The 18924-nt window shown below is 36.4% G+C and overlaps 1 long non-coding RNA gene across 1 annotated transcript in view; it reads right to left on the bottom strand.

The window, feature by feature from the left end:
- LOC143269110 (uncharacterized) overlaps positions 1-18119 on the bottom strand; it is a 29508-nt gene extending 11389 nt beyond the window's left edge. The window contains exon 1 of the long non-coding RNA XR_013045470.1: positions 18051-18119. This is a non-coding gene — a long non-coding RNA (uncharacterized LOC143269110). The remainder of the gene's footprint in view (positions 1-18050) is intronic.
- Between the last annotated feature and the right edge of the window lie 805 nt (positions 18120-18924).

Genomic DNA, 18924 nt, shown 5'->3' with positions numbered 1-18924 from the left:
TCATAGGAAGATGCTAGATGTGGAACAAGGATGACTAGACTGCTACTCACATCACCAGTGAGGCTACCTGGAAAACGGGACCCCAAAAAAAGACACGGAGAAATGGACGAGATCTACATGAATAGCCTGGTCATGAGTGGGAACAATGAAGGGCGACAGTCGAGGGAAAGAGTGGGAGATCCTAGCTGGATCAAGAAAAGAGAGGGAGAACAAGGAATAGGAGACCATGGTAAATGAAGACCACATGAGAAGGTGAGAAGGGGAGGAAGCAGAGAGCTAGGGAGGCCCACGGAGATCCACAAAGATACCCCCTCAAAAGACTGCTGGCAATGGTCGCGAGACGGCAGGAACTGACCTACTCTGGTGATGGGATGGCCAGACACCCAGATAGTGGTGCCATAAACCCCATCCAAGGACTGAGGAATCTGAAGGCAGACATCCACGGCTGGGCCCCTGGTGGAGCACTGGGAGTCTAATTAGTGAGTAAGAAGAGGGTTTATATGAGCGAGAATTGTTGAAGCCAAGGTTGGATGAAGCACCGGGACAAATAACCAAATGAATGGAAGCACAGGATCTATGAACCAAAGGCTGAGGGGCTCCCAACTGGATCAGGCCCCCTGAACGGGTGAGACAGTCATTTGGCTTGATCTGTTTGGGAGGCAGCTGTGCATTGGTGCCAGGTCCTGGGCTCGTTGCATGAGTTGGCTGTTTGAATCCTGAGACTTATGCAGGGACACTTGGCTCGGTCTGGGAGGGGGGAATGGACCTGCCTGGACTGAGTCTACCAGGTCAACCCCGGTCCTCGGGGGAGACCTTGATCTGGAGGAGGTGGGAATGGGGGGTGGGCTGGGGGGAGGGGTGGGCGAGAGGGGGAGAACAGGGGTTCTGTGGCTATTATGTTGAACTGAATGGTGTTGTAAAATAATAATAATAATAATAATAATAATAATAATAATAATAATAATAATAAAAGAAATAAAGGGGAAGCTGATAGAAAAAAAAAGAAAAAAAAAGAAAATCTTTCTGAGAACTCCAACTTAATTATAATGAAGGGATAGTATTATGGACAAATTAAGCTGGGTGGTGTGTGGCACAAAGTTCTAGATGAGTAAGACTCTTTATAAGTTAACACAAGGCGGTAAGTCTACCATTTCTGAGGTGAGAAGATGAATTTAATTGTAATTTAAAATTTTCATTAGAACCCTTTTATATTGAGCTTCCTGAGTCTTAAGATTATCATTATGTTGCCTGGTCTATGCTCTAACATTTTTGTTATTTTGTTAGAATTCTGTTGCAGCAATTGTTTCAATAAAAAAAGATATCTGACAGTAGTGAGTACTGATAATTTTAAAAAAGTCCGTATGTATGTTTGAAACTGGTTTGCATTATTACAGTGCATGGAGAAAGCTTAAAAGGCACTGCACGTATATTTACACAAAATTCAAACTATTTACTTTTGGGAATTTAAGAGATTCCTTGGATCCTAAGTCTGCAAAACAGCACCTTCCGTAAGATGGACAGGGGCGCAGATTGGGTTTTCTGTTTGGGAGTTTCCCTTAGATTCCTCCAATGACACAGAGAATGGTATGGCTGCCTTGGAGAATTTGTTGACTAAAGTCCTGATATATAAGCTCAGCAACTTGAATGGAAGTCTATGTCATAAACTATGGAATACTAGAAAATAAAATAATATCAAATTTATCTTGGAGTTTTCATAAACCTATCAGTGAATACATTAATAAAATGTTTATCAAAGAATTAGACATTGAAAGACACAAAATGTAAAATAGTTTTTAAATGGTTACTTAAAAATTCATGAGAGAGACAGACAGGTCCAGCGGCAGCCCGCAGAGGCAGGTAGGCCCAGCGGCAGCTGGCAGAGACAGACAGACCCGGCTGCAGCCGGCAGAGACAGGCCCAGCAGCAGCTGGCAGAGGCAGGTAGGCCCGGCAGCAGTGGCCCGCAGAGGCAGGTAGGCCCTGCAGCGGCAGGCAGAAACAGACAGGCCCGGCGGCAGCCCACAGAGGCAGGTAGGCCCAGTGGTGGTGGCTCACAGAGGCAGGTAGGCCCGGTGGTGGCAGGCAGAGACAAATAGGCCCGGTGGCTGCCCGTAGAGGCAGGTAGGTCTGGCAGCAGCCCACAGAGGTAGACAAGCCCGGTGTGGAGGCAGGCAGGCACAGCAGGCAGCAGCCGAAACACAGTTGCAATAAAGACCAGAAACTGAGCTATTAACTGCTGAAGAGCTAGTGAAAACAAGCTCTTAATCAGGAACTTGGAACAGGAACGCCTTTAATCACAACATCCGGGGAAGAAGCTATCTTTGTGAGATGGAACCAGAACGAATCTGAACACTCCATCTGAGGCCAACCCAGGGCCCAGCTGCTGATCCTGCAAAACCCAACAACTTGGATGTGTTGGTGAGACTACCCTGCTCAGATGAAATCTATCCGGCAGAGGATTCAGATCCCTACAGTTTGAAGTCTGAAGAAACAAGATCAGCTGAGGAGTCAACGAATGAACAGCACGTGACCTGGGAACACAGAAGAAGGCGCTGCCCAGCCACCAAACCAGATCACCAGAATCATAAGTATATACTTCACCGACTGAGATCAGCTGCTCCTGAAGAAACAGCCCAACAGCACCAATTTAACCAAGAACTCCTACTGAACCAAGACTAAAAATTAGAACAAGAGAGGCACTCTCAGACACAGACACCATCTGCACCGAGCAGAGGAAGAGATGAGTAGATGCCAGTGCAAAAATACAGGCAACAACATAAAGACCTATATGGCAACATCAGAACCTAGTGATTCTACACCTGCAAAACCTGAACATACCAAGACAGAAGAAACAGAAGAAATCAATCGTAAAAATGACTTTAACAAGATGATAGAGACCCTTAAAGAGGAAATAAAAAATTCCCTTAAAGAGGAAATAAAAACTCCATTAAAGAGGAAATAAAAAATGTACAAAAAATGGGAAGAAATCAAAGAAAGCCAAGAAAAATCAATTAAACAGATGAAAGAAACATTCTAAGATCTGAAAAATGAATTTGAGACAATAAAGAAAGCACATGCTGAGGGAATCCTGGAAATAGAAATCCTGACTAAATGAACAGGAACTACAGAAACAAGCATAACCAACTGATTGCAAGAGATGGAACAGAGAATCTCTGACACTGAAGACACGATAGAGAAAATAGATTCGTCAGTCAATGAAAACACTAAAGACAAAAAAGTGTCTTAACACAAAACATCCAAGAAATTTGGGACACCATGAAAAGACCAAACCTAAGAATCATAAGGATAGAAGAAGGAGAATACCAACTTAAAGGCACAGAAAATATATTCAACAAAATCACAGAAGAAAACTTTCCTAACCTAAAGAAAGAAATACCTATGAAGATACAAGAAGCTTACAGAACACCAAATAGGCTGGATCCAAAAAGAAAGTCCCCTCGCACACATAATAATCAAAACACTAAACACACAGAACAAAGAAAAAAAATATTAGGAGCCACAAAGGAAAAAGACCAAGTAACATATAAAGGCAAACCCATCAGAATAACACCAGACTTCTCAATAGAGATTATGAAAGCTAGAAGGTCATGGACAAATCTTATGCAGACACTAAGAGACCACAGATGCCAACCCAGACTATTATACCCAGCAAAACTCTCAATCACCATAGGTGGAGTAAACAAAATTTACCAGGATAAAACCAAATTTAATTAATACCTGTCCACAAACCAGCCCTACAGAAAGCACTAGAAGGGAAAATCCAACCCAAAGAAGCTAAACACATCCATGAAAAATCAAGCAGTAGATAATCCCATAACAACATACACCAAAGAAGGACAACACAATACAACCACAAAAAATAACAGGAATTAACAATCACTGGTCATTAATATCAATATCAATGGTCTCAACTCACTTATAAAAAGACACAGGCTAACAGAATGGATAAGAAAACAGGACCCATCCATCTGCTGCATACAAGAATCACACCTTAACTTCAAAGACAGACACTACCTCCAAGTAAAGGACTGGGAAAAGGCTTTCCAAGCAAATGGACCTAAGAAACAAGCTGGTGTAGCTACCCTAATATCTAATAAAATAGACTTCAAACTAAAATCAATCAAAAGAGATCAGGATGGACATTACATATTTATCACAGGAAAAATCCACCAAGATGAAGTCTCGATTTTAAACATTTATGCTCCAAATACAAAAGCACCCACATTCATAAAAGAAACACTACTAAAATTTAAAACGCACATCAAACCCCACACATTAGTAGTGGGAGATTTTAATATACCACTCTTACCAAAAGACAGATCTACCAGACTGAAACTTAACAAAGAAATAAAGGACCTAACAGATGTTATGACTCAAATGGACTTAATAGATATCTACAGAATATTCCATCCTAACACAAAAGAATATACCTTCTTCTCAGCACCCCATGGTACCTTCTCAAAAATTGACCACATGCTTGGCCACAAAACAAATCTCATCAGATACAAAAAAAATTGGAATAACCTCCTGTTTAAGACCACCATGCCTTAAAGTTAGACCTCAACAACAACAAAAATTATAGAAAACCTACACACTCATGGAAACTGAATAATGCCCACCTGAAACATCAATGGGTCAAGGAAGAAATAAAGAAAGAAATTAAAGATTTCCTAGAACTCAATGAAAATGAAAATACAACATACCCAAACTTATGGGACACTATGAAAGCAGTGCTAAGAGAAAAAATCTTAGCTCTAAATACACACATAAAGAAGATGAAGCAATCCCATACCAATGAATTAACAGCACAACTGAAAGCTCTAGAAAAAAAAGAAACAAACTCACCGAGGAGAAATAGATGCCAGGAAATAATCAAATTGAGGGCTGAAATCAACAAAATAGAAAACAAGAGAACAATACAAAAAATCAATGAAACAAAGAGTTGGTTCTTTGAAAAAATCAACAAGATAGACAAACCCCTAGCCAAATTAAATAAAAGGGAAAGAGAGAGCACCCAACTTAACAAAATCAGAAATGAAAAGGGAAACATAACAACAGACAAGGAGGAAATCCAGAGAATCATAAGATCATACTTCAAAAACCGGTACTGCACAAAATTGGAAAATCTGAAAGAAATGGACGATTTTCTAAATAGGTACCACATACCAAAGTTAAATCAAGACCAGATAAACCATTTAAATAGACCAATAACCCCTAAAGAAATAGAAACAGTCATCAAAAGTCTCCCAACCAAAAAAAGCCCAGGACCAGATGGTTTCAGTGCAGAATTCTACCAGACATTCAAAGAAGATCTAATACCAATACTCTTCAAAGTGTTCCACACAATAGAAACAGAAGGAACACTACCAAACTCTTTTTATGAGGCTACAATTACCCTGACACCCAAACCACACAAAGATGCAACAAAGAAAGAGAACTACAGAGCAATCTCCCTCATGAACATTGATGCAAAAATACTCAACAAAATATTGGCAAACAGAATCCAAGAATACATCAAAACAATTATCCATCACGACCAAGTAGGATTCATCCCAGGGATGCAAGGATGGTTCAACATATGAAAATCTGTCAATGTAAAACACCATATAAACAAACTGAAAGAAAAAAAAAACCACATGATCATCTCATTAGATGCTCAAAAAGCCTTTGACAAAATCCAACACCCTTTCATGATAAAGGTCTTAGAAAGATCAGGAATACAAGGAACATTCCTAAACATAATAAAGTCAATTTATAGCAAGCCAACAGCAAACATCAGATTAAATGGAGAGAAACTCAAAGCGATACCACTAACTTCAGAAACAAGACAAGGCTGTCCACTCTCCCCATATTTATTCAATATAGTACTAGAAGTTCTAGCTAGAGCAATAAGACAACAAAAGGAGATCAAAGGGATACAAATTGGCAAGAAAGAAGTCAAACTTTCACTATTTGCAGATGATATGATAGTGTACATAAATGACCCCAAAAACTCTACCAGGGAACTCCTACAGCTGATAAACTCCTTCAGTAAAGTGGCAGGATACAAGATCAACTCAAAAAAATCAGTAGCCCTCCTATACACAAATGATAAAAGGGCTGAGAAAGAAGTCAGAGAAACATCCCCCTTTACAATAGCCACAAATAATATAAAATACCTTGGGATAACACTAACTAAACAAGTGAAGGACCATTTTGATAAGAACTTTAAATCTCTAAAGAAAGAAATTGAAGAAGATACCAGAAAATGGAAGGATCTCCCATGCTCATGGATAGGCAGGATTAACATAGTAAAAATGGCAATCTTACCAAAAGCAATGTACAGATTCACTTCAATTCCCATCAAAATCCCAACACAATTCTTCACAGACTTGGAAAGAAAAATACTCAACTTCATATGGAAAAACAAAAGACCCAGGATAGCTAACAGAATCCTATATGATAAAGCAACCTTTGGAGGCATCACCATCCCTGACCTCAAACTCTACTATAGAGCTATGTAATGAAAACAGCTTGGTACTGGTATAAAAACCGACATACAGACCAATGGAATCAAATTGAAGACCCTGACAGTAATCCATGCACATATGAACATCTGGTTTTTGACAAAGAAGCAAAAACTATATAATGGAAAAAAGAAAGTATCTTCAACAAATGGTGCTGGCATAAGTGGATGTCAATATGTAAAAGATTACAAAGAGATCCATATCTGTCACCATGCACAAAACTCAAGTCCAAGTGGATCAAAGACCTGAACATAAATCCAGTTACACTAAACTTAATAGAAAAGAAAGTAGGAAGTACTCTTGAACACATTGGCACCAGAGACCATTTCCTAAATATAACACCAACAGCACAGACTCTGAGTACAACAATTAATAAATGGGACTTCTCAAAATTGAGAAGCTTTTGCAGGGCAAAAGACACAGTCAATAAGACAAAAAGACAGCCAACAGAGTGCTAAAAGATCTTCACCAACCCCACATCTGACAGAGGATTGATCTCCACAATATATAAGGAACTCAAAAAACTAGACATCAAAATACTAAACAGTCCAATTAAAAAATGGGCTAAAGAACTAAACAGAGAATTCACAAAACAAGAATCACAAACGTCTGAAAGACATTTAAAGAAATGCTCAACATCCTTAATCATCAGAGAAATGCAAATCAAAATGACTCTGAGATACCACCTTACACCTGTCAGAATGGCTATGATCAAAAACACCAATGACAGTCAATGTTGGAGAGGATGTGGAGCAAAGGGAACACTCCTCCACTGTTGGTGGGAATGTAAACCTGTACAACCACTGTGGAAATCAGTATGGCAGTTTTTCAGAAAGTTAGCACTCGAACTACCTCAAGACCCAGTCATCCCACTCTTGGGCATATACCCAAGGAATGCTGATTCATACCATAAAGATACATGCTCAGCTATGTTCATAGCAGCACTATTTGTAAGTAGCCAGAACCTGGAAACAACTTAGATGCCCGTCAACAGAAGAATGGATGAAAAAAATGTGGTACATATACACAATGGAGTACTACTCAGCAGAGAAAAACAATGAAAGCATGAAATTTGGAGGCAAATGGATGAAACTAGAAAAAATCATCCTGAGTGAGGTTAACTCAAACCCAGAAAGACAGTCATGGTATGTACTCACTCATAAGTGGATTCTAGATATAAAATAAAGAACAATCCGACTACAAACCACAGAACCATGGAGGCTATATATATATAGCATGGAGGTCCCTAGGACGACTGTGGCCTATAATAAATTTCAGTTTTACTCAATTACTGAGCAAGCCTCATTGAAACATCTCACTATTAAGATAAGAATGCATATGCTATCAAGCTGATAATAGAAAAATAAATTAATTAATTAGTTTTAAACAATAAGAAATGAATAAAAAATTAAATTTTGAAATTGTAAACAAACAAACAAACATTTTACTAAAGTTAAAAAAGGGAGAACTAGGAACTCATCATTCCTCTCCACATTCTATTCTTTCCCTTGTTTTATATATTTAAAAAATTTTTTATCGGTGGATTCTGCTGGAGTTTATCGGTGGATTCTGCTGGAGGATCCAATGCAGATAAGCACTGGAGGGCTCCTGTTGCAAATCACCCTCTGGAGCGATGGAAGACTCTTTCTACTAGCATATAGAGGAGACCTGATCTAGTGTTGGTGTTCCTGGAGTTTGGTTTATGTCTTTCCTCAGGACAATGAGGTTCCTCTTTGGATTCCTGGGCACTGAATGTGTCCTGTGGCTGCTGCTGAAGCCCAACATGACAGAGACCTAATGGGTCTTCATGACAATATCTACCCTTCTGATGCCAATGGAGATTGAGAGCCCAATATGGCCAGCTTTGGCAAGCATTCATGTGAACCTAGGAACTGTAGCCATGAGATTGGATTCTCCAGAAGAGCTGCCAGCCAAAGTCATGCTGGGATCAAGAAAACCGGATCTTGGTGGTTTGTGTTCCTGGAGTTGTATCCATGCCAGTGGATGTCCACACAATCCAGAAGAGAAATTGACATTGCTGCTGACGCTGTTGCTGTTATAACAATGGCGCACACCGCTGCTACTGTTTCTGGGATTACCATTTCATAATTGCTTACTACAGCTGGCACAGTGGAGACCCTGGCAACAAAAGTAGCTACCACAGTTAGCTAATCTTTCATTCTATTGGGCATGATAAATTTAATTCAGTAGTTATATACATCTCGATTGGCTTTGAAAATTATAAATTTATAAACTCAAGTTCCAGTTGCTTTTGGGATACTATCTTACAAGGACTCCAACGTACAGTATGGCTCGTTAAGGAACGGAATGGCTCAGTTGCCTTTAGCCTACTGGCTATAGGTGAGATGGGACCTGTGTTGGTCTTTTCTGTATTGAACACACAGATTGCAAGCCCAGTGCCACTTTGAGATCTTTGGCAGCAATTAACCATGCAGCTCACACACGATTGAGCCGGTATGATAATGAGTATTCAGAGACGGGTAATGCCTGGGGGGCACTCACCAACCTAAGACAGAGCACCTGTGTGGCCTGGGCAGGTGTCTCCATGATGGGTAAAGTGACCTGCTAACATCCCATGCAACCCAGTCAGAAGCTCATTTTTTTTAATAAAAGGGGGACCTGCAGGGCCCTGGCCCCCATATTGGATAACTGTTGCCTTGCTTTCGGACCTTGACCTTGATATCCTCCCAGTGCTAATTCCCTGCCAGGTTCCACCCTCCTGAATGCTTAAGGGAAGTTTCTGTCTGTGCATCCTGAATAATGGGCGTTCACAGCTTGGATGCAAGATTGTAAAACATCAGTAGTGAACTTCTGCTCTCCAGGGTCCTCCCATTGTGCTGTAAGCCTGTATTTAAGACCTCTTAGCCCCTTCAAGAAATGACATTTGACATTTAAAATTATATATATATATATATATATATATATATATATATATATATATATATGTGTGTGTGTGTGTGTGTGTGTGTGTATATGTATATAATTTATATATGTATATATTTTATACATATATAATTGAATGAATACTGCAAATGTAATCTATGAATACAACAAATGTGATTAATATCATGAGTGTAAGTAATGAATATCATGAGTGTAATTTAAAAAAAGATATTAGAAACAAAAAAATTCATGATATAATAGAAACACTTAGTTCACTATGATTTTTAAGGGGACTCTGAAGATCTAATGATAATACATCTAAAATTGTCCAAGACTCAATAATATCAGGTATAGATGAGAAAATACTCACACTTTTTCCTTTACTGTTGATGGCCAAGTGTAGAGAGAAATAACACAATTGCTTTTAAAAGAATATTGGCGTATATTTCATTACAATCAATTGTGGTAACAATCACTAACAAATCGAGCTCTTCCTCTTTATTCATTTGTGACTCAATACCCATTTCCTCAAAGGAATCAGTTTCTTAAATAGACCAGAAAGGTAGATAATAGAAAGTGTCATTTAAATGATTATATAGAAAATAACCAGCTTTCACATTCTGCCCTTATTACACAGATCTCCCCAGGCTTCAAGAACATGGTCCTGCCCAGCTTCTGTGTATTGACACCCACAGGCATCTTAGCACAAACCTGCATGATCAGCCTCAAAGATGAGAGGTACTGCTTTATTTTAAGTTATTTCAGTGTAATAAAACATACATTGGTGAGAATGGATTCTTGCCTGGGAATAGCTTTCAAGAATTACTGTCCAATCATTTAGCACTTTCGTACCATTCCCCCATCTCCCTCACACCCGATTTCTCATATACACATACAGCTTCTCTGCTAGCAGCAGACAACGCCCTCTCTATTGCAGTTAACCACGGCTTAACAAATGGAGTTTTTTACTGTCCAGTAAACTCAGCAGTAAAATCATTTTATCATTTATGATTAAAATACATAAAATTCTATGCTTGGTTTATGTACTCCAAACTGTTTTCAGTCTTCAAACACTAGGAAATATAAGGTGTATTCATGATAGTTGTGTTATTTCAGGTGAGTATTAATTCACTGTTATCTCCTCCAGTTATCCACACTTACTTTCTTCAGTCTATGCAGTCACTGGGATCTCCAACTGGACACAGAATCAACAGACTTAAATTCACATATCCTGTCCTTTCTATATTTTAGATACTTTGTCGTCGGTGCCAGTGAATTTCTAATGATCTGCATGTTTTTGAGCAGATGCCTGATTAATGAAAAAATATTTTTAGATGTGAGTGAGGCATCCTACATTCTCTTCCTGTGATTTCTATATTCCTTCTCTGTCTAAACTACTCTCCTCTTAAAATTTCTGCTATGTAAGATGATGGCTATAAATTTCCTTTCAGAAACACCATTGCAGTTTATATCTGATGTGACTCAGTAAAAGACATTCCACATTCTTTGGTCTTTATCATACACATTGGAAAAGGCAAGTAGTCATGCCAAAGGGAATCTCAATTGGAAAAATATATGAGCTTTGGTCTAAAACACTTTCTTGATGGAATCATACTTGTGCTTATTCTCAGAATATAAAAATGACTTATTCATGTGAAATTTGGATATACAACTCAGTTGAAACATGCAGATCTTATCAGCTGTTAATTAGATCTCTCTAATGTAATAGTCACAGAAGCTCTCTGTGAACACTTTGAAGTTTTCTCTCATCTTTCTCAGATCAAGTGAGTGGGGGAAAGTAAAACTTTAATTTTGAATACAAGCTGTGTAAGCTCAAATGGAATTCACCAGCATCTGAACAATACCATTTGTATGGTTTCATGGCATGACTAGGTAAGCTCCATTGGGGTTGGGGAAGAAAACATATTCTTTGATAACTCTGAAGTTCAAAAGCTGCTTCTGGATCCTACTGAGTCTTAACATGTGATCTTATGTGAGGTGAAAGAAAATTCAGAAATTAATGCATAGATTTTTATAACAAGACAGGAGTAAGCAAAAAGCCTGAAATATGATTTATTGCAGAGTTGGCTGTCATAGTCCAGAGATGGAGAGCCAGAGCTGGTGAGTAATCTGAGACTGAGGTGGGGTTGTTCAAATAGATACAGACCTTGCCAGTAATGGAAGAAAATGTTAAGAACAACCAACATCAATTTTACTTGTGTCAGTAATTTATACAAAGTACATGATCCAAAGCTATGGTTCTCAGCCTTGACAACACAATATAGGTTTTCAAAATGTACTTGTTTTATGCAGAGGAAAATCAAACTAGAATGTCCATCATGGGATCAATGTTTCTTCACGACATAAATCTATTTTTAGCAATGTGTGTTTCCTTGCTTCACCATTTCTGTTAGTGTTTTCTCTTTCTGAAGGTTTCAATTTTCAGATAGTGCAATAGTTTATACAGAAGCATCAGAGCCTTTAGAAACTGGCATAATCATTGCATTTGTTGCCACAAGAAAACAACAAAATGTTCTCAGGGTAACCTATGGTGATATAACAACACGAACAGTCCATATCCACGGTGTTACCATCTATCTACTGAACTGAACTCAGGATTGCTCAGAATTATGATATCATTTTTTGCTTGGGTGAAAGAACCAAGAGAGTAGGCCAAAACATGACTGGAAAATATCCACCACAAATGGGAGAATGGGAGGAAGACAGCAAATTAGTCAAAATCACCTTTCTTAGTATCAAATGTCTGAGGAAACTTTCTGGTCTAACTAACAGTGTATAAAGAATGCAGTGAACAGGGGAGGAGCATGACGAAAAGCACCAAGCTTAGGAAATCAGAAACAAATCCAGACTCCAACGACTGAATAGATGACAGAGCCTTTCATCAGTAATTTACACAGGAAAAAGAGCAGTGATGGGGGGAAAGGGCTAAAAAAGGAGGGAAGAGAGAGAGAGAGATGGAGGGAGCAGAAAAGAAAGTTAAGAGAGTCAAGACTGGTGCAAAATGCAAAGTGCAGCCTGAGTTTGATTAGGATCAAAGAATAAATTGCCAGAGATTTCACTGATTCTGTAGCTTGCCTTGGTAGGATGGCTATTTTCACGTATTAATTTCATAAATTCGTCATCATGGGATGTCTTTACATCTGTCAATGTCTTCTTTAATTTATTCCTTGAGTGTCTTAAAGTTTTCACTGCACACGTCTTCCCCTTCCTTAAATTTATCTAGAGATCTTTTTAAAGGCTGCTGTAAATAGGACTATTTCCCTCATTTCTTTCTCTCTGTGTTATTATTTATTTACATTTTTGGTGGCATGTAGGAAGGATTTTGTTTGTCATTTTTGTATCTTGCTAATTTATTGAGTGTACTTATCGCCTGTGGGAATTTTCAGGTGGCATTCGTGTCTTTTTTTTTTTTTTGTAGAACTTTATCATCGGCACAAAAGGTCCTTTTGTCCTTTGCCTTTCCGTTCTGCATCCTCATCATCTCACTCAGTTGTCTTACTGCTCTAGACAAGACTCCAGAAACTGTATTCGGGGATGGGAAGAGTTGACATCATTGTCTTTGTTGTTTGTTCCTGATTTTACTGGAAATGCTTAGAATATTTTTCTTTACCAAGATGTTGGCTGTGAGGTTGTTGTATATTTCCTTTACTGTACTGAAATATGTCCCTAGACCTTCCATGAAGGCCATGTTAGATTTTGTCAAAGCTTTTATTCAGCTAATGTGATGATCACAGGGTTTCTGTCTCTAAGTGTATTTATGTGGAGTTACAAGTTACATTATTAACTTACAAATATTGAATCACCCCTGTATCTCCGGGATGAAGCTGATTTGATCATGATGGATAATCTTTTTGAAGTGTTTTTGAATTCAGTTTGCAATTATTTTATTGACTGTTTTTGCATCTACATTCATCAGTGAGATTGGCTTATTATTTTCTTATTTTTTAATCTTTATTTGATATCAGTCTTCATAAAAAGAATTTGGAAGTGGTACTTACTTTTCTATTTTAAGGGAAAGATTTACAAGTATTCCTGTTAGTTTCTTTAGGGTCTGACAGAATTCTGCATTAAATCTTTTTCAATCTAGACACTTTTTAATAGGGGGATTTTGAACTATTGCTTATATCTTGCAGATTGTTATGGGTTTATTTTAATTGATTAGATCATATGCATCAAGACATAAAATTAAAATTAAATTCTTCACAGAAAACATAAAAATAATCTTAAAATTCATATAGAAACACAAAATACCCATGATACCTAAAACAACATTCAACAATAAAAACATTGCTGGAGATATCACTATGCACAATTTTAAATTATACTACAGAGCTATAATGATATAAACATCAGGTTCCTAGCCAAAAAAAATATATTTATCAATGGAATAGACTTGAAGACACAGATAAAAGCCCATGCTCCTACAACCACCTTTTTAACAAAGAGGCAAAATATACACACGGGAAAATAAACAACACCTTCAATAACTGGTACTGGTCAAACTGAAAGCTACTTGTAGAAGAATGAACCTACACCCTCATCCTTCCCACTGGACAATTCAATTCCAAGAAGATCAAGGGCTTCAAGATAAACCCCATACTTTGAATATATTAGAGGAGAAACTATAGAAGATGCTTCAACTTATAGGCACATGAAAGAACATTCCAAACAGGACCGCCATAATGCAAGCATTAAGAATAACAGTTGAAAAATGGAACTTCATGAAACTGAAAATTTTCTATATAGCGAAGAACACCTTCATCTGAGTAAAGAAGCAGCCTGAAGAATTAAGAATATAGTTACCAGATATACATCTGACAGAGAGGGTTTGCATCTAGAATCAACAACTAAGATATACAAATGGCTGAGATACAGTTTTTTAAATGTCCAACATCTATAGTCATGAGGGAAACAAATTAAAACCACTTTGAGATTTCATCTTATTCAAGTCATGATCTAAAAGACAAATGACAACAAATGCTAGCATGAATATGGGGAAGGAGAACTCTTTATTCACTGCTGAGTAGAACTCAAGCTGGTGCCACCACTACAGTATTCATGTAGATTTTCCTCCAAGTTCTAGAAATAGATCTAGCACGTGGTCCTGCTATACCACTCTCAGGCAGGAGGAACTAGGAGGCATTGGGGTAAGGGAGACTGTAGTTAGAATATATTTTATATATTACATGAAAAAAATGACTTTTATTAAAATATTAAAAAAGAAGTAAATCTGAATATTGTTTCAATGTGACAATTGCAATATAGTTATTGTGTTTAAGTTAATCACTTCTAAAAATATGTAATAAAATATCTGTTGATGAAATGTTACAGTGTCTAGATGTAAAGAAGTTCAGTGAGAGAATCAAGAAAATGGCATTTTCTATAAAGGTAATTGTTAAGCCTGAGTAGAGGGCACAAGGCAGTTTGTGGTACTATTCTGATTGCTTTTGTGAATATTTCTACATCAAAAAGTCAAATAGAAACTTCAATTACAGATAAGATGAAGTCCCAAAAATGGAAGTATCACATACTTTCAAAATCATCATGTTCATTACAAACAGAACTACCACAACTAAATGAATAAATAACAATCTAAATTGACTTGAGAATTTGCACATCATTTCCTCTCACTATTTAATTTAGGCCAAAAAAGTTCCACCACAGGGATTCATTGATCTGTTTATATTATGTCTTTGTAGCTATTGCATTTTATTTTGCTTAAGAGTGTCTTAGTTGAGAGTATCATAAGTGTGTGTTTCTGTTTTTCTCATATTATACATATATATTTAAAAAATATTTGGCTTTCTGTATTTTTTTTCTGACAGAAGCACATTTTCAAAATAAGTATATAACATGATCAGAGCAGAGATGAAACAAAACCAAGGCCTGACAATTTATGAAATTCATACTGAAGACCAGCATTTCTTGTTTTTTCATTAAATCTTTTTTATTCATTTTACATATCAATCACAGATCCCCCTCTCATCCCTCCTCCCACTTCCCCATCCTCCTCCCTGATCCACACCCCATTCCCTCTTCCAAAAGGGTAAGGCCTCCCATGGGGTGTCAGCAAAGTGGAGAGGGTACCTGAAAACCTACATTTCAAGTTTGTCTCTCAGGGCAAAAATATTTATTGATGATTATAATTTGTAAAGTTACAGTGTTTACAGGGTCTGAGAAGCAAAATGATAAAATGCTTTGTACATGTTTTGAGTGTCCAAAAGAGCATAGGCACAATGAAATAGAGTAATAGTAGATTATTCCACAAGATGGTATTCAGGATTAATAGTCTATTTCATTAGTGGAATCACATAATTGACACTATCAGAACACAATAAAAATGATGTATTTTGTATATATAAATGTGAATTAATTTTCTATATTTCATATCTTGTATATTTTTTAAAGAAGGGCCTTATTCACTAATGAAGCATTAACATCACTATGTTTAGAAATATATGATATAAGCATTGTATAGACAGCAGTTTGTTACTCTTGACTCTACATGTTTAAAAGTTGTCAAAACCCCATGCCTAGAAACAGAGTAAATGGTACACAAACAAGCTACTGCTGTTGAAGCTTCTTAAAATATATAAACATATCAAAGGAGAATAAATGGAGTCACCAAATAATAAGAGAGACAATGTTCCAACTAGACATTGTTAATTGCTGAGTGAAAGTTCCAGTGACAGGAATGGGTTGTATCTAATTGAGTTGTTGTCCAAAGGGGCCTCATGGAAACCCCACAAACAACTCAGATTATTGCCAAGGCTATTGGTTGCTATACAAACCTGATGTTAAGGCCCTATTTTATCTTAGGTTATTTAATAGCATTCATTAATTATTTACAACAGTTTACAAAATTAATAAGTAAATACCTTTTTATTTTAGTATACATTTTAAAGATTATTTAAATTTTCTATATAAATAAACATTTGAAACAGGCAATTTTGTTGTTTCTCTTTTGAAAAAAATTTATTTGCCTTTTTAATGTCTATATGCACAGCTAGAACCACTAATGCATTTTTCCACAAAACTTATGACATTGGGAACTGTTTACTTGTTTTTATAAACTCTTTATAATCTTTAGAATTAGGTTTGTTTATAGTTTTTAGAATACATTGTTGGTATTCATGTGAGATTTTGCATATGAGCTGACCATTCTTATAAAGTCTAAATTTCCATAGCTTATACTTTATCCACAAAACTAATCAATGAACAATCATGACTGCCACGAATTCCACATATTAAATTCTAAACACTAGCCAGGCACTGTGGGTAATAACTTACCCACAATGCATATAGGCAACAATTATATTACTAAGAATTACTCTTAGTTTCTGTTTTATATCATGATAAACTGAACCATGTAGTACCAAAGTGATTTCACTGAGAAGACATAAAGTAAAACCATTGTTTTGAAATTAATGTTTTATTTATGTTTTTTTTCTTTTTATTGAAAATAGATATTTTTGTCACATAATATATCCAGATTATGGATTCCCCTCCTTCAGCTCCTCCCAGTTCCTCCTCACCTCCACTCCAATCTATATCTGTACCCTTTCTGTCTCTTTAGAAAACCTACAGGCTTCTAAATGATAATCATAACATAAAACAAGATAAAACAAACCTAAGACATTGGAACAGAACAAAACAAGCAAACAGAAGGAAAAGAGCCCAAGTGAAGGCACAAGAAACAGATCCAGGAAAAAGAAAGTGTAAAATTGAATGTGAAACTTCACAGTTTCCATTTTAAATATCAGTTGTATCCAGATATAACTTCATAACATTGTATAGAGTTTGGATATGGATTAAAAACTATACATTGATGGCCGGGCGGTGGTGGTGCATGCCTTTAATCCTGGCACTCAGGAGGAAGAGCCAGGCTGATCTCTGTGAGTTTGAGGCCAGCCTGGTCTACACAGAGAGATCCAGGCCAAACCACCAAAACTACACAGAAAAACCTTGTCTCAAAAAACCAATAAAAAAATAAATAAATAAACTATACATTGCTGATATGTCTTACAATCTCAAAAGTGGCATATGGTATACACTGGGCTCCAAAGGGAATTGAGGATTGTTTTTCGCCTGTTAAATACTCAAAATAAGAATATGAAAAAAAAATTGAAAAGAGAAAAATAAATCAATAACTTTGTGTTTGTGTGGATGAATTTCTAGTTATTATATTATATGGAATAATTTACCTAATTTCTAATAAGTATTCTAAATGTAGGCTTACTCATTTTCAAAAAAAAATAGTTTGAAATGATATTTTTATAAATTTCCAAATCAGAAAAAAGCAGCTTATGAAATTAAATTTAATTGAGGCTACCCTCAATTAAAGATACTTTAAAGTATACCTTTAAAGATACTAATCACCAAAATAGAGAAAGGAATAAATTAATTATAAAATTAATACACTACATAATCTTCTGTAAAATTCAGATTTGTTGACAATATGCTCCATTTAAAAGCTGTGATTTTTCAATTATGTATAGCATTCAACAAAATAAATCTCAGTTTTTGAGGGTGAGACAAGGATTCTTAGATGAGTATAAAGAGCACAAAATCCTTAGAACATAGGTCTCAAAATACATACTTTCCAAATTCTCCTCAGAGATGAAAATTTCCACCAAGCACCTTTCATGAGGCAGCCTACCGAGGAGTCAGAAACCTTGAGTAAATAACTGCTTTCAACAACAATTTTCAATCAATTGTGATCCACGCCCCTTGTGACATCAGATACTAAATGACAGTAACCTCCAAGAAAATTGCCATAAAATGTAGTGCAGCCAAGGATAAGAAGAGGTTCAGAGAAGAGAAAAATTGGAGCTGAAACTCCTGTCAGAGCTTTTTGTAATTACTGCCATGAGCAGAACTCATTGAGTATAAAACTTTGGAAGTAAGTACAAGAGGACAAGATCAAACAGGAAAAGAAGTGGAAAAGAGAAAAGAGAAACAATATGTGCAAGAGAAAAGGTGTGTGAGTTTGAAAGGAGTTATGTTTAAATTTTATTATTCTAAAATAATATAAAGTAGCTGAAATATGGTATCCATGTTTTCTTTTCCTGCTTTGGTATTTACATATAGTCATCAAGAATTAAACTATTTGAAAAATTCTGAGGAATTATTCTTTTTATCTTCCTGCTAATTTTATAATAAGTTTTCCTTATCATAAAACAAATATATATATATATATATATATATATTCACATACATATCACATTCCATGAGTTGAGTGAGATAAATATGCATATATATATGTGTGTGTGTGTGTGTATTATGTATATGTGTGTGACATATATGTGTCATGTATATAAATATAACCATGTAATAGATGTAAAAATAATATATTTCCATCTCAGAGAAAACTATTGTAAATGTATCATTTCTTTAAAATGAATGTCATTTTCTTGTGGTAAGAATGCAATATAAGTCTTTCTGTTTAGTTACTCATTTAATAACTTCTTTTT

Source organism: Peromyscus maniculatus, chromosome 17 (assembly GCF_049852395.1).
Source record: "Peromyscus maniculatus bairdii isolate BWxNUB_F1_BW_parent chromosome 17, HU_Pman_BW_mat_3.1, whole genome shotgun sequence".
NCBI lineage: Eukaryota > Metazoa > Chordata > Mammalia > Rodentia > Cricetidae > Peromyscus > Peromyscus maniculatus.
This window is presented reverse-complemented; position numbering and strand designations above follow the sequence as displayed.